The 22,644-nt window shown below is 34.3% G+C and overlaps 1 pseudogene; it reads left to right on the forward strand.

Moving 5' to 3' along the window:
- The first annotated feature begins 5,392 nt into the window (after nt 1-5,392).
- LOC102542836 (GTP-binding nuclear protein Ran-like) lies at nt 5,393-6,217 on the forward strand (annotated as a pseudogene).
- The last annotated feature ends 16,427 nt before the right edge of the window (nt 6,218-22,644 follow it).

Below are 22,644 nucleotides of genomic sequence, written 5' to 3' on the forward strand. Positions count from 1 at the left end.
TTGGAAACTGCACTCTATTAAGAGGATGAATGAACACAGAGAAAATGCGCAGAAAATAAGAAAGAATAGAAGCACAGTCTGACAAATGAAGTCAGTAAATTTGATTTTCAAATTTTTTGACTATAAAAATGACACCTATTTTCTGAGTTTAAAAAAGTAAAATGAAAACTGTTAAAATATTATGATGTGTTGATTGTGATGGTAGTTGCAATGGGTAAAGCGTGGCAAGTTTTACTGACATTTTGACAGAAACACAAAAATACTGAATAACGAGTTTATTAGATCAGTAAGTCAATAACATATTAAAATTATATTCTAAAATATATGTATTATAACTTACACATATTATATACTATAACTTCCAATGTATTAAATGGTTAAAAGAAGATTGTGAGTTCTAGAAAATAATATTAACTTAATAGTGGCAGAGAAGAAAAAAAAGGCTAAACATAAAATGCAGAATAAAATGGTGGTAAATGTTAAATTATATCATCACAATAAACATAAATGTATTATATACACCCATTAAAGTACAACGACCTTTTAATATGAAAAAATTTATCTAGCTTTGTCTGCTCTCAAAATATACATCACAAATAAAACCACAATGAAAGATTCCAAATAAAAAAACCCAAAAAGTATATTGAAACAAAACTGTTCAGAAGAATGCTATTTTTCCAATACCATAATAAACAGGATTAAAATTAAAATTAGGGCAGAAGTATTAACACAGATAAATAGGTATATGGCATAAAAGGCAAAACAACATTTGCATAAACAAGAAATTAATAAAGTGAAAACTGCAAGCATTGCAATTTCACCAGACACTGATAAACCAAGCAGATAAAGAAGAAATCCTTAAACTTAATATATTTTTATACAAAACTGACTATAATTTCAAAGAAATGATTACCCCAAACACACAATTTAATCATAAAGCATTTAAAATAGAAATCAACACTTAAAAGATCAATTTAAAAAGTAAAGCATGCTTCAAAAGTTTAAAAGCTTTCAGAGATAGTTAAAGTTTCTCTGAAACTTTATTTGACTGATTTTTTTTATAAATTTAAATGCAGTACTTTATATTCTTTTTAAAAAATTTCATCTTGTTAAGCATTTTGCCTGACAAGATCATCTTAGATATTAACTTTGTACTTTCTATTCCTCTATGATTGGTGTCAGTTTTTACATTAATAAACATGTATTCCATACATTTCTTTGAGTCATTTACAAAAATGCTAAATCTGTTAACATGAAGGACAGAGACTTAAACTCCTAATGTATCTAAATTAGTAATAGAAAAATGTATTAATCCTTCCAAGATTATAAAGATTTGTATTTTAATTATCTCTTTTTTACTCTCTGATACTGTATTAGATAGTAGTAATACTGCTTCCCTTTTAAAACTATGCTCAATTAAGGACCTAAATTTTTTTTTTTTTACTTACCAATACCATGACCAAGGAAACATCAGTACATTAAAAAAGGAGAAATGTTTTGCTAAAGGTTTAAGGGAGCAAAGAAGAATATAAAGAAATAAACAATAATACATGCACCTTGTGACTTGCATATTAAACTTGTTTTTTGAGGCATGCAGATTTTTTTGAGAAAATTTTCCAGCATACCGACTCTAGTTCCTTATTTCTCTACTTGTAGGATGAATACTAAACATAAATTTCACCTTTAAGGAGTGTCCTCAGACAGCTAGATCCATTAGTAAAGATCAAGAAAAAGGACAATTTTATCCGTCACACAATTTTGTGGCTGATCTCTTCAGTTTTGTATACCTCATCAAGATAGCTGTACCTTTGTTTCCCATTAAAAAAAAATTGAAGCATAGTTGATTTATAATGTTGTGTCAGTTTCTGGTGTACTGCATAGTGATTCAGATGTGTATACACACACACAGATATATATTCTTTTTCATTACAGGTTACTACAAATCATTGAATATACTTCCTTGTAGCTACATTTTGTATGAGATCAAAATAATAGTAATATTTGTATCAAAGGAGTTCTACTCATGTGGTTGTGGAGGAAACTACTGCAGAAATACAGTGCATTATTTAGGTGTTAAGGAGCCCGGGTACCAACCCTCACTGGTTAAACACTGGAGTGCGAGTTACAGTAAAAGAAAGATCTTCTCTCTGTGCCTAAGTTTTCTCATCTCCAAAACATGGGGTTGGACTAATTTAGGTATAAGGCTTCTGTTCTAATCTTTTGCTGGGCTGTGATCTCCTCCAATCTGTTCAAAGCTTGGCTCCCCATAAAACTCAAAAACATTCTCTCTAGGCGGGAGGGTATAGTTCCCTAGAGAGCCACTAAAGGCTTAGATCTCCCTTTTCATGGATGCCCCAATTGTGTATCTGGTTTCTCTGTGGCTATGTTTAGCCAGTTGGCTTTTTTATTTTTCTGATAGAGAATTAATTCTCTAGCCTCTCAGTCCTTCTGAGGCAAATCAAGATTTCCTTTCATTACTTGAATCTTCATGTAGGATGGTTTCTGCTATTTCCCTAAGCCTATTGAAGGTAAGTGTTCAGCCAAGTGCAATTATTCCCCAGTTCAACCAACTACATGACCTCAGTCTTCTTCAGGCATATCCTTAGCCTACAGTGCTCTGCTGATCTTGCAAAGTGGTTTATAATCCTTTCTCTTAAATATGAATTTCAGAGTGAAGTCATTAATTTTCCACTTAAATTGCTGTATCAACAACTTTTGTTCATAGACATTAAAAGGACATCAACTATCTGACATAAGTGTTCAGATCCTTGTTGCAGTAAGGTGATATCCTGTGACATTTCATGGAATTTTACTGCCTGGTCAATCTCACTCTTTAATATGCTATGAATTAAGGAGGCCAAGATGGCGGAGTAGTAAGACGCTCACAGCTCACCCTCTCCCACAGATACACCAAGACTCACATCCACAGACCCACTCAGCCAATCAGAGCACGTGCAGAACTCCAACAGAACACTGTCCTCTTCAAAAGACAAAGACGCCAAAAATCTGTTTTACTCCTACATAGGCATTAGATAGATAAATAAATACATTCCTTTAAGGACCACAATAGATAACTGATACTCCATAAGCCACAGTGCCAGAGAGATATGAGCAAGATGAAGAAGGAGAGAAAGCATTCCCAATTAAAAGAACAAGAGAAATTCCCTAAAAGAACGATCAATGAAATAGACATCGATAGCCTACTAGATCAAGATTTCAAAAGCAGAATGATCAAAGTATTGAAGGTACTAAAAGTGATAGTGTTTAGAGATATAAAATATGTCAAAAATGAAATCAAGGCTATAAAGAAGAGCCAAGTAGAACTGGTAAACTCATTGGCTGAGATGAGAACGGATCTAAAGGCTGGGCAAAGCAGACGAGATAATGCAGAGGAACAAATTAGTCACCTAGGAGACAGGACAACAGAAAGCACCCAATCAGAACAACTGCAAGATAAACAAATAAAAACAAATGAAAGCAACATAAGGGACCTATGGGATAATATAAAGCATGCCAATCTTCACATATTAGGGGTCCCAGAAAGGGGAGAAAGATCAAAGGGGATTGAAAAGGTATTTGAAGAAATCATGACTGAAAACTTCCCAAACTTTAAGAAGGAATCAGATATCCAAGTACAGGAAGTTCAAAGGGTCCCAAACAGGAAGAATTCAAACAGACCCACATCAAGACATATCATAATCAAGATAGCCAGAGTAAAGGATAAAGAAATGACCCCAAAGGAAGCAAGAGAAAAGCGAAGAGTGAATTACAAGGGAACCCCCATAAGGCTCTCAGCTGATTTCTCTACACAAACACTACAGGCCAGAAGGGAATGGCAAGATATATTCAAAGTCCTGAATGAAAAAAAGATGCAGCCTAGGATACTTTATCCAGCAAGGCTATCCTTTAGGATAGAAGGAGACATAAAGATTTTCACAGACAAGCAAAAACTAAAAGAGTCTAGCAACACTAAACACATGTTAAAAGAAATATTGAAAGGTCTACTCCAAATAGAAAAGAAGCAGGATGCTACAGAAATGAGAAACTCATAACTGGAAAGGTGATAACTCATGAATTACAAATAAAATAAACACGAAATTGTAAAAGAAGACATCTAAATCATTAATAGTGGGAGAGGGAAGCAAGAAAATATAGTTTTTTTTCTTTTTTAAATTTTTTGTTTTTGGTAGGATGGGTTCGAAATAATATGATGAGGATATTACACTTGTTACTATATATGCACTCAATATAGGAGCACCTAAATACATAAAACAATTACTAACAGAGATAAAGGGGGATATTGATGGGAACACAATCATAGTTGGAGATTTTAACAACACTAGACAGATCTTCCAGACAGAAAATAAGTAAGGCAACAGAGAAACTAAATAATACAATAGAAAAATTAGATTTGGTGATATTTTCAGAGCATTACACCCACCAAAACTAGGATACACATTCTTTTCAAGTGCACATGGAACATTTTCTAGGATTGATTATGTACTTGGGAGCAAAAGAAACCTCAGTGATTTTAAGGAGATAGAAATTATCTCAAGCATCTTTACTGACCACAATGCCATGAAACTAGAAACCAACAACAGAGAAACAAAGAAGAAAAAAAGGAAAGCATGGAGATTAATCAATATGCTATTAAAAAATCAATGGGTCAATGAAGAAATCAAAGCTGAAATTAAAAAATACCTTGAGACAAATGAAAATGAAAGCACAACCACACAAAACTTACGGGACACAGCAAAGGCCGTGCTAAGAGGGAAGTTTATAGCTATACAGGCCTTCCTCAAACAAGAAGAACAATCTCAAATAAACAATTTAACCCACCAACTAAAAGAACTAGAAAAAGAAGAACAAAAAACCCCACAAGGCAGCAGAAGGAAGGAAATTACAAAGATCAGGGAGGAAATAAATACAATAGAGATTTTAAAAAACATAGAAAAAAATCAATCAAACCAAAAGCTGGTTTTTTCAAAAAGTAAATAAAATTGACAAACCTCTGACCAAACTCACAAAGAAGAAAAAAGAGCACAAATTACCAAAATAAGAAAGGAAAATGAAGAAATTACAACAAGTAAAATAGAAATACAGAATATCATACGAGAATATTATGAAAAGCTATATGGAACCAAACTGGATAACCTAGAGGAGATGGACAAGTTTCTGGAAACATACAGTCCACCAAGACTGAATCAAGAAGAAACTGGAAGGTAGAGCTGCCGGGGCGGGGGCCGCGGGGCTGGCGGCCGGGGCATCCCAGCAGCCGTGGCCGTGAGGAGTCAGCTTTGCGGGGCCCAGGGCTCTGGGCGGAGAGCTCTCCTTTCTCCCCGACCGCAGAGGCTGCGCACTGGCGCTGGGTCCCGTGCCATATAATATCATGATGGTTGCCCAAGGAGAACCTCAATTTCAGTTCAAACTTGTGTTGGTGGGACATGGTGGCACTGGAAAAACTACATTCGTGAAACCTCATCTGACTGGTGAATTTGAGAAGTATGTACCTACCTTGGGTGTTGAGGTCCATCCCCTTGTGTTCCATACCAACAGAGAGCCTATTAAGTTCAACGTATGGGACACAGCTGGTCAGGAGAAATTTGGTGGACTGAGAGACGGCTATTATATCCAAGCTCAGTGTGCCATTATAATGTTTGATGTAACATCGAGAGTTACTTACAAAAATGTGCCGAACTGGCATAGAGACCTGGTGTGAGTGTGTGAAAACATCCCCATTGTGTTGTGTGGCAACAAAGTGTATATAAAGGACAGAAAATTTAAGGCAAAATCAATTGTCTTTCACCAAAAGAAGAATCTTCAGTACTATGACATTTCTGCCAAAAGTAACTACAACTTTGAAAAGCTCTTCCTCTGGCTTGCTAGAAAACTGGTCGGAGACCCGAACTTGGAGTTCGTTGCCATGCCTGCTCTGGCCCCGCCAGAGGTGGTCATGGACCCAGCCCTGGCTAAACACAGTATGAGCACGATCTAGAGGTTGCGCAGACAACTGCTCTCCCGGATGAAGATGACGACCTGTAAGAAAGTGAAGCTGGAGCCCAGTGTCAGAAGTCTAGTTTTATAGGCAACTGTCCTGTGATGTCAGTGGTGCAGTGTGTTTGCCACTTTATTATATAGCTAAGCAGAACATGTGCTTAATCTTTGGGATGCTGAAGGAGATGAATGGGCTTCAGAGTGAATGTGGCAGTTAAAAAAAAAAAAAAACCTTCATTTTTTGGACCTGCATATTTAGCCGCTTTCGAATGCAGTTGTTTCCTCCCTGAGTTTCAAATATAAGACTGCTACAGTCACATCACAATATTCAGTGGTGAAATCTTGTTTATTACTGTCATTCCCATTCCTTTTCATTTAGAATCACAATAACGTCGTATTTCAAATATCTAAAAAAAAAAAATTAAAAAAAAGAAGAAACTGACCACTTGAACAAATCAATCACTAGAAATGAAATCAAAATAGCAATAAAAAACCTCCCTACAAATAAAAGTCCAGGACCAGATGGCTTCACGGGGGAATTCTACCAAACATACAAAGAAGAACTCATACCAGTCCTTCTCAAACTCTTCCAGAAGACTGAAAAGGAGGGAATACTCCCAAACTCATTCTATGAAGCCACCATCACCCTGATACCAAAACCAGGCAAAGACACTACAAAAAAAGAGAATTATAGGCCAATATCACTGATGAACATAGACGCCAAAATCCTTACTAAAATATTAGCAAATAGAATCCAACAACACAAAAAAGATTATTCATCATGACCAAGTGGGGCTCATCCCAGGGACACAAGGGTGGTTCAACATATGCAAATCAATCAATGTAATACATCACATAAACAAGAGAAAAGACAAAAACCACATGATCATCTCAATAGATGCAGAAAAAGCATTTGACAAAATTCAACACCCATTTACGATAAAAACTCTCGCCAAAGAGGGTTTAGAGGGAACATATCTCAACATAATAAAAGCTATATATGACAAACCTACAGCCAGCATAGTACTCAATGGTGAAAAACTCAAAGCTTCCCACTAAAATCTGGGACAAGACAAGGATGCCCACTATCACCACTCCTATTCAACATAGTCTTGGAAGTCCTAGCCACAGCAATCAGGCAAGAGAGAGAGATAAAACGGATTCAAATTGGAAAAGAAGAGGTAAAAGTGTCACTATATGCTGATGACATGTTACTATATATAGAAAACCCTAAAAGGTCCACACAAAAACTACTAGAACTGATCGAAGAATTCAGCAAGGTAGCAGGTTACAAGATTAACGTTCAAAAATCAGTTGCATTTCTTTACACTAATGATGAATCAACAGAAAAAGAAAATAAAGAAAAAATCCCCTTTAAAATAGCACCCAAAGTAATAAAATACCTAGGAATAAATCTAACCAAGGAGGTGAAAGAATTATACACAGAAAACTATAAACCATTGATGAAGGAAATTAAAGAAGACTTTAAAAGATGGAAAGATATTCCATGCTCTTGGATTGGAAGAATCAATATTGTTAAAATGGTCACACTACCCAGGGCAATCTACAGATTTAATGCAATCCCTATCAAATTACCCAGGACATACTTCACAGAACTAGAACAAATCATAATAAAATTTATATGGAACCACAAAAGCCCTAGAATTGCCAAAGTATTACTGAAGAGAAAGAAAGGGGCTGGAGGAATAACTCTCCCAGACTTCGGACAATACTATAGAGCTACAGTCATCAAGACAGCATGGTATTGGTACAAAAACAGACATATAGACCAATGGAACAGAAAAGAGAGCCCAGAAATGAACCCACAAACTTTTGGTCAACTCATCTTCGACAAAGGAGGCAAGATTATACAACGGAATAAAGACAGTCTCTTCAGTAAATGGTGTTGGGAAAACTGGAGAGTAGCATGTAAACCAAAGAAGCTAGAACACTCCCTTACACCATACACAAAAATAAACTCAAAATGGATCAGACTTAAACATAACACAAGATACAATAAACCTCCTAGAAGAAAATATAGGCAAAACATTACCTCAAATACATCTCAAAAATGTTCTCCTAGAACAGTCTACTCCAGCAATAGAAATAAAAGCAAGAATAAACAAATGGGACCTAGTGAAACTTACAAGCTTCTGCACAGCAAAGGAAACCATAAGCAAAACAAGAAGGCAACCTACGGAATAGTAGAAAATTTTTGCAAATGAAACTGACAAAGGCTTGATCTCCAGAATATATAAGCAGCTCATATGACTTAATAAGAATCAACCAAACAACTCAATCCAAAAATGGGCAGAAGACCTAAACAAGCAATTTTCCAAGGAAGACATACAAATGATCAATAGGCACATGAAAAAATGCTCAATATCACTAATAATCAGAGAAATGCAAATCAAAACTACAATGAGGTATCACCTTGCACCAGCCAGAATGGCCATCATTCAAAAATCCACAAATGACAAATACTGGAGAGGCTGTGGAGAGAGGGGAACTCTCCTACACTGCTGGTGGGAATGCAGTTTGGTGCAGCCACTGTGGAAAACAGTATGGAGATTCCTCAAAAGACTAGGAATAGACTTACCATATGACCCAGGAATCCCACTCCTGGGCATATATCCAGAAGGAACCCTACTTCAGGATGACACCTTCACTCCAATGTTCACAGCAGCATTATTTACAATAGCCAAGACACGGAAACAGGCTAAATGTCCATCAACAGATAACCGGATAAAGAAGAAGTGGAATATCTATACAATGGAATACTACTCAGCCATAAAAACCGACAACATAACGCCATTTGCAGCAACATGGATGCTCCTGGAGAATGTCATTCTAAGCGAAGTAAGCCAGAAAAAGAAAGAAAAATACCGTATGAGATCGCTCATATGTAGAATCTCAAAAACAAAAACAAAAACAAAAACAGACAAAGCATAAACACGAAACAGAAATAGACTCATAGACATAGAATACAAACTTGTGGCTGCCCAGGGGGCGGAGGGTGGGAAGGGACAGACGGGAATTCAAAATTGTAGAGTAGGTAAACAAGATTATACTGGGAAATATACACAAGATCTTATGGTAGCTCACAGAGAAAAAAATGTGACAATGAATATATATATGTTCATGTATAACTGAAAAATTGTGCTCTACACTGGAATTTTTGACACAACATTGTAAAATGATTATAAATCAACAAAAAATGTTTAAAAAAAGAAAAAATATGCTATGAATTGATGTAAAACATAACTAAATCTAAAGTAGCTTGTCATTTGGGAGATCTGTATACTCTAACACATTCTAAGTTAATATAGTAATCAGTAGCAGCTATTTTTTTATTTGCTAGTGAAACAGATATCTTGTTTTAGGGGGTAGTATAATTTTAACTCAGCATTTAAGAATAAGTATAAATTACACAGTAAAGGGAGAAAAGAATATCAGGGTGTAGTATGAAAATAAGAATAAATATGTTGTGCTTAGAATGTTTAGAGAGGTATTATATGATGAGGTTAAAGTAATAGGTTGGTAAATATTATCAAAAATATAATCTTAAACTGTTTTTCTTAATATTATAGTGAAAGGCAAGCTTTTCTTTGATAAGAATAACAATCAGGTTTGTGTTCTAATATGATCATGAAAAGGATATACTGGAGGTGAGATAAAGTTAGGAAGTATGAGCCTAGGTAGTGGCAAAGGGGAGCAGAAACAGATACTTTAGGACTTGATAATCACCTGATATGGAGATGATACAAATGGCTAGAGGAATAGAGAGAATGAGGCCATGTTTTGCAGTTTAGTAATGAGTAAATGGTGACATTATTAGCATAAATAGAAAACTGAAAAGAGGTGCAAGCTTATGGGAATCAGAGAAGATACGATTTCGACAATAACTGTGTTGAATTTAAAGCTATAAATAAAAATTTGAATCTTAGGAGAAAGCTGAGATGTAAAGTTACAGAGTTTGAAAGGTGACGGAAAAACAAAGACATTGATTGTGTCTATAAAATGAAGAATAGTCTTCACGGATAGAGTTTAGATGCAACTATTATTTGTAGTCACTTACATTTACTTACTAATATTAAAGACAACTAAGTCTGCAAATACAACAATGGTTCATTTGACTCCTAGAATGTAAACATTTCTTTAAGATCCATATTATTAAAGTGTCCTCAGCATGCTCTAGTAACACATTTCCATGCTTATGTTTAACCACATGGCTTAAAAATCAATTAATGGGAAACTCTAAAAATACACTGAGTGAGGAAAAATTATGTATTAAAGCTCTTAGACACCACAGAAGACCAAGGTAGTCTTAGTTGCTTATTATCTTTTAACAAAGACATTTTGTCTTTAGAAATTTTGATTAAATTTGACTGAAACTTCTTAAGTGAAAGACTTAGTGTTTCTTCCAATATCAGAAGGTTTATTTATTTATTTATGTTTAGAGTGGCAGGGGGTTTGTTTCTGCAGGGTACCTCTTTTTCAAATCAGTCTTGATGAATTCTTTGAACCTGTGCCTGTTTTATTTTTCCACATTTCTTCATTATATTAGATCCCAATTTTTCCCTTTTATAAAGAGTAGTAGCATAAGACTTTCTGTGAGGTAATTATCTACCGATTTTTTGACATAACAGAACTAACATCACATTGCTAGACATGCAGCATAGTAACATTACTAGTATCATTAATTCATAGTCTTAAAAATTCCTTTGTCATTTCTTTCCTCAAAAGTTTTACACAACTCATTCCTTCATGTAAAATCCTGGCCTACTGCACACTTTTAGTTCATCTTCTATCATTCCAGGCTTGCTAAATCACAGCTACTCACCCAAAATCATATTCATCATATTTGTATATTAGCCCCCAAAAATACATTTTATCTACTTTTTTTTGTCTCATCTCAGTCTTTTAGGATATACTCAGCCTCAAGTTCACACCAAATAGATCCACTAAAATACATCCAAAAAAGACGAATTTTCTCCCTGAGAAAAATTCTGGAAGTGACTTCTTAAAAATAACACTCAGTTCTAATATTATAAATCATCCATCAATTTCATCATGTGGCAAATTATAGTGAATAAAAATTCTTTCAATGTATAAAATTGTATTAGGTATTTTCCCCTTTGAATAAGCTCCAAAATGAAAACAAAATAAAACATGGGCCACTTAAATGATTCATTGTGTGGGAATGAAGTATATTGCAAGAAGCATTCTCTAAGCAAATGGTAACAAAAATATAAAAGTGGTTATTTCCTTCCAAGAAAAAATTCTAGGTTCCTTAAAATTGCAATAAATGATAAAAATATTTTGGAGTTGTGACAGAGACACTTATTTAGGGAGTAACACACAAACAGAAATTATCTCTTAGAAAGCATAGAGCCTAAGAATAGAGCAGATGTGAGAAATGGTGAAGAAGAATGCACTGAAAAGGGAATAATCTTGCCTAAAATGAGTGGTGCTATTGCACACTGAAGGTGTTGTGGCTTAATGTTGTCTCATCCACTTGAAGTATTTTGTGGTAGAAGGAATCAGGATTCTATCCTAACACAAATGCTATTTCATCCAGGAAAGATGGGGACATCATGGATGAGCATCATCAGTACAAAAATGTTCTGTACCTTGGACAATCTTGTCAATCTATCAAAGAAAAAGAAAACTAAAGAAGACAAAATTGATGAAAGCCAAAAGCTCTAGAGGGAAATATAACTCTACAAACCCATAAGAACAGGTCCTCTAAAAAAAAAAAGAGGGAACCCATTCTTAAAGAAAGGAGAGCAGCTCTAAACATGAAGCCCAAATAGAAATGGAGTGTCTGAAAACCATTTTCTCAAAAGGAGATATCTATGCCAAAATCTCTTAGGATTAGAGGAGATCTTAACTGTCTCTCTGATGCGGTTATAACTTGCTTTGCCTTGGTAGAATAGAGGGCTGGGATATAAAAGAAAGGAAAAATGCACTAAGCTATTCATAAATTTTAAGGGCAATTAAGACTTTCTATTATGTACCATTTACATTTTCTTTCACTCTTAAGTATCACAGAGGAGATACTCTGGGCAGGGATTCACGCGTATGTTTAGGGTCACACTGAGTTATTGCTTTATCCAGCACTTAAGTAGAGGAGATAGTGTACTGAAGAATGGAGAAAGGGAGACACTTTGGGGAGTGAAGTGTAAGTTCAAATGTATATAAGAATGAAACCATACAGATTCGATGACAACAGCGGTACCAGACACTTTTAAAGGGGAAGAGTAATGGTCTGCTTAGTTGTTTATGACATACTTGCTCTCATCTGAAGACATTTTTAATGGGACTTCAACTATTTCCTTACTTGAAACCTACAGTGGCTAAATCAATAAGATCAAAAAGTATATTTTTACTTTATAGTTTACATGCATATGCAATCACTACATATCTAAAAAGTCCAGAAATCTGCATAGGTCCCATTGAACCTTCGCTTGGATACAGGTTTGTACAACCAGAGGGTAAAATACAACTTTGTTGAACAAGAATAATTTACGAGGAAAGAATACTTAATAGGGTTCCTGTATGGAAACAATTCCCAGAGCAAACACAGAGCTAGGAATCATTTATGTTCCCACCAAGCTAGAGTGGAGAACCCTCACCGATTTTACAGAATTAGGTAGAGACTACAGAAGGCCACATGAAAAAGTGGGGATAAATTAGCTCTAAGATGAAGACTACATTTGATCTCCCGAAAACAAAACATTTCAAAATTTGTGAAATGTAGCTAAGTAAGTGTTTAGAAGGAAATTTATAGCATTTAAAGCTTAAATTAGAAAATAATCATCTAAAGATGACTGATCTAAACTTTCACCTTAGGAAACTACTAAATAAAGGTATTTTAACTACAAAGAAATCAAAGAAGTAGAAAATACAATTCAGTAGGAAAAAAAAATCCATGACATCAGAAAGTTGATTCTTAGAAAAGATCAATAAAACTGATAAATCTCTAGTCATATTAATCTGGAGAGAATTTTTAAAAAACACAAAATTTAAAAACCAGCAATGAAATAAGAGACATAAACATAGATTCTACAGATATGTAAGAATAAATAAGGGAAGGGGGATTTGAGAGGGGCATAAAGAAACTTTTGGGGATGATGCATTTGTTCTGATTACTGCGAATATTTCACACATGTATACATGTGCTACAAAATTTATCAAATTGTAAACATAATATGTATAGCTTATTTTATGTCAATGACATCTCAATACAGATGTTAGCAGTTTTAGTTATTATTATATATAAAAATTACTGAACATATGTTGTGGTATGTGTGTATATGCATTCACATGTGTATGTGAGTTGTGTTTGTCAATAAATATAAATTGTGGTTTCACTAAGAATTACTTGTAGCATTTACTTATGAAAATCATCAACATAATAAATACTGTAGCATATATATGATTAAGATTTTAAGTTTATCTTCAGCAAATAAAAATTTTATAACTGCATATAGCTGTTGCAGGGAGTAATTTATATTTATTATGCATTATATGACACAATCCTCATTTAATTAATGAAACATACTTTGATGTACATATTTTTATTATTTGATTTTATAATTAAGAATTCTGAGACTTAGAAAAGTGAAGCAATTAATTGCATGAGTAGTTACACGTAGCTGGTAAATTTTAGCAACTAAGTCTGGTTGACTCTGGGCTTTCATCTTTATCTAGCAGACTATACTGCCATTACTGCCATGGTAGGTGCCTGCAGTTGGGGATTTTAGCTGCGGTTGTAACATGTGGGGAGAAATTAAAACCATGGAATATTAATCAAAATTGATCACATTTAAAAAACATTTACAGAATGTCTGCTATATTCCATATGTTGTGCTAGACCAGAGAACCCTGAAACATGTTTTTATCTGGTAAGGCACAGAGTGATAAAAAGTCTAATACACATATATACAAAATCTTTGTTATTACTTTATTTGTAAATAGAATTAGAAGGCCATGTTTGGGCTCAACAGTATGAGGAAGCTGGATTTAATTTTCTCTTGTTGCTGGGTTTTTTTTTTTTTTTTGCTTGCCCATTTTCACTGCACATGTTTTATTTAAAATTAGTTGATGTATAAATGTATCTATAATAAAAAGGCTTCATTTCTTTTGTATATTGCTGTTTTTACCTCTTGGTACTTATAAATTCCATAATAGTTGTGATGGTCATTTATTTATGAATGTAGTTTCTACACTGTCCTCTGATTTCTGCTGTTTCTCCTCTTCTATACAGAGAGCTCACCAAAATCAGAGGGTAAAAGCATGCTTGAATCAGAGGAAGCATTTTTCAAAGTCAGTCTCTGAAGTCTGCGTAAACCTGTATTAGGATGAACACTATAATGGAGATCCCTGGCTATCCTCAAACGGACTGAATCAGAATCTCTTCAATGGCCAAGGAAACTGCATTTTACCAACCTCTGCAGGTAATCCTACAGAGAGTTCAGGTCAGAAAATTGGACTCAGGAACCAAAACCTACTAATATCAAAATCCACTGTTATGAACAACTCTCTTATTTCTAAAAGCTACTTCCATGATGGTAGCTTTTACATCTTGTTTCTAGAAATGTCTTCTTGCTTTCTTTTTTAATATTTATATCATCTAGATGTAACCCAGTCACTTTCCAGTATGCTAACACAGTCTAATGGTTTTTGTCACTGCCCAGAAATAAAAAGCATTGTCATTCAGTTATGGGTTATTTTTAAAGGCCAAGACAAAACAAGTAAGTTTATTCTCTGAAATCAAGCATTTCCCTTCACCACCAGCCCTCCCCTCTAAAAGGACTTTTCTTTGTGAAATTTCACAACTGTGACAGAGAGCCATGAGATCTCAGATTCACTTTGAACAAGAAACTTTTCCTACAGCTCTAATTAAAAGGAAGCTTCAAATCTACAAATTAACAGTTTTAGTATGCTATTCCTGGTGATTAACTGCTTCATTTTAACAGGCATTCACTGTTAGCACTGCAACTGTTAATTTTAACGGCTTGATTTTTAAATTCCAAGAGGAGTAAAACTAGTTCAAAATGATTCCTATAATTTTTACCACTGGTCTCACAATCTTTATTTAGAAAATCTTGAATAACCTTATTCTTCTTTCAAGAAATTTATCTCTTTTACCTAGAATAGAATACTTAGAAACAACCCCTTTCTCTCTCTTTTCCTTTTTTTAGCTATACCTCAAAACTACCTTTGCATGTTACTATGCCTCTGAAGACTGGGTGAGAAGAAAATGTTTTAATGAAAATCTCCTTTTAAAATCAAACATTTACATATATATTTAACATATTGCAGTTTTTAGAAATAAACTTTAAAAATTAAGCGACAATATAACAAATTTATAACAGTAGATACAAGAACATGTGATAAATCAAATTTCTCATAAAATCTAAAATAAATATGTAAGGCCACATTTATAGAAGCTGACTCCTGACTTACAGAGTTTTGCTTGTTCATCTGTATCCCAAGAAGACACAGAGTTCCTGATTATCAAATCCATAGGCAAACCAAAAAATTCCCTGTAGTCTCTAGTTTTAAAGATTTCTTTAAAGAAATCCTTCTTCAAAGCTGCTAATCAGCAGCTAGAGTGACTGATTAAAAATGCGTCTCAGGTAATTGTATCTTATGAATTCATATCAAATGTCACTTTCTAGCATCCAATCTTTCCCATTTTAATGTTTGTGTCATTTTTAACCTATTCCCCCCCACATCCTGCAGGAAACCAATCTCATTCATTTCTGGCCTATTCTTTCTGTTTATCCTTTCTGTTCACTTCTTTATTAAAAAAAAAAGAGCAAATAGAAACATATTTACACATTTGATATGTACTATAATATACATATATATGTTTATACATATATTATATATATTTATACCTTAAATACTATATATACATATATTTTCTTATTTCTTTCTTATGAAAAATATAGCCACTATAGATATCCTTTCACCTTTTGCATTCTTCCTCCTAAGAATATGTATCTTGAAAATCCCTTTGTATCAGTTCACAGACCTATGCCTTAAATTTTTATATAGTTGCATTGCATTTTGTTTTGTGTACTAGAGTTGATTCAATTACTTTTCTATGTATGGTCATTCATTTCATTTTCAATCTTTTGTAATTACAAATAATGCTGTAATCGGTAACCTTTTGCATACATATGTGGAAGTATATATTCAGAGTAAATTCAAAAAGTGAAAATGTAGAATCAAAAGTAAATGTATGAGAGAGTCCTTGTACTCTGCAACTACTGTAACAGAAAATTACTAATTTTAGTGACTTTATCAGGAATTTACTAATATGCATTTTAACTTTTGCCAAAGCGGTATCTTATAAATATATCCCTACAGTGTTTATTCACATATCCAACCATGACTAAGATTAAACATTTTTTCATACGTTATATAAATATATAGTGAATGGTTTGTTAATGTCTTTGCCCATTTTTTTCTGTTGGGAGGGTCTATTTCTCCTCACCATGTAAATGTTCTTCATATAGTATTGATATTAGCTCTTTCATATGATATATAGTGCCAAAAATTTCCCCTAGTCTATTTCCTTTTGCCTTACTTGTCTCTGGTTTTTGCTATGGAAGCTTACAAAGAAATATTTTTATACAGTCAAATTTGTCAGTCTTTTCATTCATTGCATCTGGATTTTGAGTCATAAAAAGCCATCTTCTATATCTATGTCATCAAATAATTCATCCATGTTTTCTTCTAGCATTGGCATAATTTCATTACTAATATTATTTTACATTTAGATCCCTGATACATTTAAAGTTTATTCTTTTGTATGATATGAGGTACGGATCTAATTTCATTTTTTTTAGTGGCTAACCATTTGCCATGGTTCTAGTTGTATTTTTGGTTTTTTATTTGTTTGTTTTTTAAGTTCATCTTTGCCCCAGTGACTTGAGATGTCAACTTCATTATATATTAATTATCTGTATATACTAGCGTTTTTTTGTGGACTTTTTATTCAGTTCTACTCTTTTCTGTCTACTCATGCACAAGTAACATACTATTATGCACAAGTAACATACTATTTGAATGACGGAGGTTTTATTGCATATTTTAATGTTTGGGAGGCTAGTACACTACCACAGCTTTTTGTTTTTAGCATTTTCATGACTATTCTTGAAGGTTAGTTTTTCTATGTAAATTTTAGTATCAAATTCTCTAGTCTGATTGAAAAATCAAACTTGTTAGTATTTTAATTTGGATTGAATTCAATTTATAATTAACATAAGGATGACTGCATTTATCTCCATGTCTTTCAATCATGTTTTGTCATAAATTTTTTGCACTCTTACTATTAAGTTTATCTTGAAATATTTAATATTTTGTACTGCTCTTATAGACTTATGATTGAACTCTAAAGTGGGGGACAGTTTTGTGGGACTGAGCCTCTAACCTTTGGGGTCTGCATTAATTGGTAGTTAGCAACAGAATGAATTAAATTGCAGGATACCCAGCTGATGTCTACTAAGAGATGAAGAATTTCTTGGTGTGAAAGCCCCACATATTCGGTGTCAGAAGCGTTATGTGAGTAGACAAATATAGATTTTCTTTTACTCATACACATGGCAAGTCTAAAAAGCTTTGTACTGCTTCATTTTTAAGGGTGAATACGAAGCACAGACCAAAATTCACGTTGAAAAAGCCTCACATAAACATGACAATAATAAAAATAAATGAAAAGATGCAAAAACAATGGGGGCAGAAGAATTTTGCAAATAATTATCATTAAAATTCTCATCAAGACAGGAAGATATTGTATCCATGCAATAAGAACAGAAGTTATTGTGAAGGAACAGAGAGTAAACTATAGCCTTGGAAATTTTAAGTAAGTAATTTTAATTTTAAGCAGAAGTATAAAAATTTAATGAAAAACTCAAACTGTGTAGCTAAGAAATAATCCTAAAGTGGACTACCAGAAAGGTAAGGGCTACAAAACATAGCAGAAAAGTAAAATTCAGTCATTGCAGAGAGCACAATTTCTGATTAATTGGTACTAGAGAAGGAGAAAACAATGGACCTGTTAAGAGGTAAATTATCCTAGGAAAGAAAATTCCATACTTAAACACTCTGGGTTTTCAGAATAGAGAACCATTAAAATGAATGAACTTTCAGAACACTGTAGATAAAGATATCTTTAAAAATTTCAGAGAGACATTGGATTCACTGCTTTTGGTTGCTTTGTTTTGTTTTGTTTGAGTAAAAGGAAATGAGATTATTATGCAACACTGGTGCTCTTGTGACTACTCTGTATATATATATATATATATATATATGGGTTCAATTTCAGGGAGTTCTTACTGTTTGCAGTCCCATGCAGATCCCTCAAATACCTATTACTGCTGTGTCCTTTGCCACTTTTGCTCCAAGAATCAGAATCTGAAGCTGCGGGTGTGTCCTGAGTACTATTAACGCGTACATATTAAGCTTCCCAAACACAATAGCAAATGTATGGGAACATATGGCATTGTGATGGAAGGTGGGCTTAGATATGAATCTCTGCCCCAATTCTTGCTGGGCCAATTACTTTCACAGATTTCAGAATAACAATACTTCCCTTGCTTTAACTCAGAGATCTCTCAAAAGAACTGATGACTATGAAAGCATTGTAACAGAATTCTATATAAATATTGTTATTCAAATAATATAGCAGATATTAATTCATCTTAAAAATATCTTCCCCTTAAAAGATCAATCCACAATAGATAAGGCAAGGGACTGCCCTTCCTAAATCACCCTCTTCCCAAACCAGAAGATAATATTTATACATATGATGCTTTATCAGCCTGAGTTATTAGGAAATTGTTTGAGTCATCACACTGATTGTTCTTGCATTTTCCATTGTTTTCTGTTCTGTTAACCATTTTGGTCAAGTTTGGTTATGCTGGTGCTTCCTTTTTGATGCTATATGTACCCCTACCCACACTGAGAGGATTTTATCTCATTGTCCCTGACGAGCACGAATATTATGCCTCTTCTTCACTTTGCCAAATTCTGACCCATTAAAAACAATGAAAAAGGGAAACACTATAACATTTTTTAAGATGAGTCGATTCTAATATTGGAAATGATTTTATGTTAGATAACAGAAAGGCTATATATTGGCCTCTGCCCCCAGTTCCTGGCACAGAGCCTCTGAAACCCTTGAAATTTCCTGAGTGATAACACTAGGAGCATCTTTTGCTCTTTTGAGTGACTCTGGGTGGGCTTCTGAATGGCTCCTAAATGAGGACTGGTCATCAGAAAGACCAAGCCATGTTGAGAAGCTGGGACTTTTCAGCCCCACCCCCCATCCTCCAGAGAGAGGAGAGGGGCTGGAAATGGAGTTAACAGTTGATCATTCCTAATTAAGGAGCCTCCATAAAACCTCAAAAAGCATGGTGTTTGGAGAACTTGCAGGTTAGTAGAAGTATCCACACCAGGAGGATGAGGCACTCCAGCTCCATGGGAACTGATCTCTATCCTTCCAGACCTTGCCCTATGCATCTCTTTCTCTGGCTGTTCATCTGTATTCTTTATCATATCCCTTAATAAACTGGTAAACATAACTAAGTGCTTCCCTGAATTCTGTGAGCCTCTCTAACAAATTAACGAAACCCAAGGAAGAGTTTACTGGAGCCTTATCAGAACTGCCGATCTATATAGCTGGTTGGTCAGAAGTGCAGGTAACAACCTGGACTTTTGATTGGTGTCTGAAGGGATTGGGGGTAGCACTGGGGGAGGAAAAATTTGTGGTACTGAGTCCTTAACCTGTGTAATCTGATGCTAACTCCAGGTGGACAGAGTCAGAATTGAGTTAAGTTCTTGGACACTCTGCTGCTGACACAGAGTTTCCCATTGTGGGGAAAAACCTCCACACTTGTGGAGACCAGAAGTGTCAGAAGTGAAGTGCTCTGTGTGTGCAGGAAAGGAGACAGACAGAGAAGAAATGCACAATGGGGAAGAACTAGGTTTTCCCCTACATAGGAAGGAAAAAGACTGGGTTGTTTTCTATTACATTTTGTTGGTAGTTTATCCAGAAGCCAAAAATATCCTGACACTCTTACAAAAGATTCAGTATAATACAGCTTTAATTTCCAGAATATCTCAACACTGTCACTGGTTTGGACCTGTGAAGTAGACTTTGGCAGTCTGGGTGTTTATTTTCTTTTTCTCACTATGGAACTTATTTCTATATAGTTGAGGACAGTTTCTGTTTTTGATGGTTACATTTACTTGGTCAATAATTATCAGTGTTACTTTTGAAAGTGAATGTCTCATATATTGTATTGGCACTTTCTACACAACAGTGTTGACATATACCTGATCTAATAAATTAGCATAAGCATACAGCAGGCATATCTGTCAATAAAATGAATTCATACTGTAAGGTATGGGCTGACATAATTTTTGTAGAAATTATCATGTATTATATTTTTAATAGTTAAAACATTAAGCCTAAATATTTTCTGATTTTCTTATAGAAATAATCCTGATCTATACTAGAAATTGCCATTCAATGGGGAAGAAGGAAAGAGTCACAGGAAAATGAAAGAAACAGAACAGGAATATCTTTACAATGAGTAAAATAATCTTATATTTTTGACCCAGTTAGGTACAGAAAATTATGACTCTACATACCTTACTCAAGTTAAGTTCAAATGATATTTGTTCTTCCTTCTGTGAAAACTGAAGTCCATTCTTCCAGAGTCAGTCCTCCAAAAACTATTCAAATGATCAAAGTATCAAACACAAAGAAAATCTTATATTAGCCCTATAAAAATATAAAAGCATAATAAACATTAATATGGCTAAGAGTTTACTGCTAGTTATAGGACAGCTGGGGCAAGACTAAAGGACATAATTTAGAGTTGACCTGTAACTCTCTTTTATGAGAAAGTCAGTCAATATTCCTATCAGAAAGCAAGTACTCAAGAGTAGGGGTTTGGTCTGTTTTGTTCACTACTGCACCTCCAGTACCCAGAATACTACATAAACATAGTAATCACTCAATTAATAATTGTTGATTTACCAAATCACTTACTAAATAAATAAAATACTGGGATTAATAAATGAAATTCATGGATTACAGATCAAAACATTAGCAGAATTTACCAAGTACGCTGTAATTTGGAAGCTCAAGACTGAAGTTCTGATTGAGTTAAAGTGAGGGCTTTTTCATTTGCACCCCCTTTCAGTGGGGGTTAACAACACTATACCTGACCTATACCTGAAATTGAAAGCCAATTATAACTCCATTGAACCCAAAGTCCTTGAGTTACAGAGTCCCTGTAAATGCAGCTTTTTCACTCTGAATGGCTGCATTTTGGATTTTCCCAATGGAGCATAGTCCTCTGTTAATGGAGCAGGCATTCTCCAGTTAAAGAGGCAAAAGCACTAGGGAGAATGCCAGTCTCAGACACAGTGGGACCCAGCATAGATCCCAGGTCACACAGAAAGGTAAACATAGAAAGCTGGTCACTGACTCAGCAGTTTAGACTATCAGATAAATAACACAGTACATTTTAATAGTATCAGATTTTCACTCTCAAGGAAATGGAAGACAACATAGACAATAAGACCTGAAAGATTAAATAATGAGCCAGCATACCAATATGATAGGGACGTATCAGATTTACAGACATATGTACTTGTATGCATTTTTTAATGCATATATGCAGAGTTCTTGGAAATCCTTTTCCTTCTTCCTATACTTGCAAATACTTGATTAGGTAAGGTATTTCTTTTCTTCAAACCTCAATGGTTTATTGATAAATTTCTGTAGTGAAAACTGTTCTGTGTTGGTTTAAAAACAAAGCTATAGCCTGTGCTTGGTGTCTGGGAGCCTGTATCTGAGAGAAAGCAATTTAAAGTTAAGAGTCTAGCAAACCACTTTTGGGAATTGACTTTACTTCACATTACTTCATATGTCTGATAAAATATGACGAAACAAATAATTCTAAAGCATAAGTATTGCATTGGCAAAGTAACATTGTTTGAGTCAGGTTCATGAATCTACTTGGTAAATCAGGGATCCATCATTTTACATATGTGCCCTCCAAATTATGAGCCATTTAATATGTAAGCATATTAGTGCAAATGGGACTAAATGGCAAGGGGCTTTGGAAGTGGAAAGTCTGTTTGAAAGAAATGTATTTTATGTGATATAGGTGAACTACTTTTAATGTGACAAATAGCCTGACATGAAAATATGGCTTTGTCTGTGGATGTGAATGCAAAATTGGAGGTGCTGTGAAGTTCACCAATAAGCATCTGTAACTATATTGCTGAAACTTTCCAAATATTTCCCATGTCAATTTTTATATTTTTTCCTTTATTGTCCAAATTCATCACTCTGACAAGAGTCAAATAACTTTCTTTATCACTGTCTTTCCAATCTCAAGCAATATATGCATTTGGAAAAGTCAGTCATCTTCACAGATCTATATTCTTAAAAAAAAAAATCTTCTTTCACAATGAGGTTGACATTCCCAGTACGGATTTCGTAACTACTGTGTAATCTCTGCAACTCTTCCCTGTGAGTAGCAAAGGAGATGTTCATTTATAAGCAATCTTCAAAATGAACAAGCGTTAGGTTAAATAATAACTTATGTA

Source organism: Vicugna pacos, chromosome 4 (genome assembly GCF_048564905.1).
Source record: "Vicugna pacos chromosome 4, VicPac4, whole genome shotgun sequence".
Lineage (NCBI taxonomy): Eukaryota > Metazoa > Chordata > Mammalia > Artiodactyla > Camelidae > Vicugna > Vicugna pacos.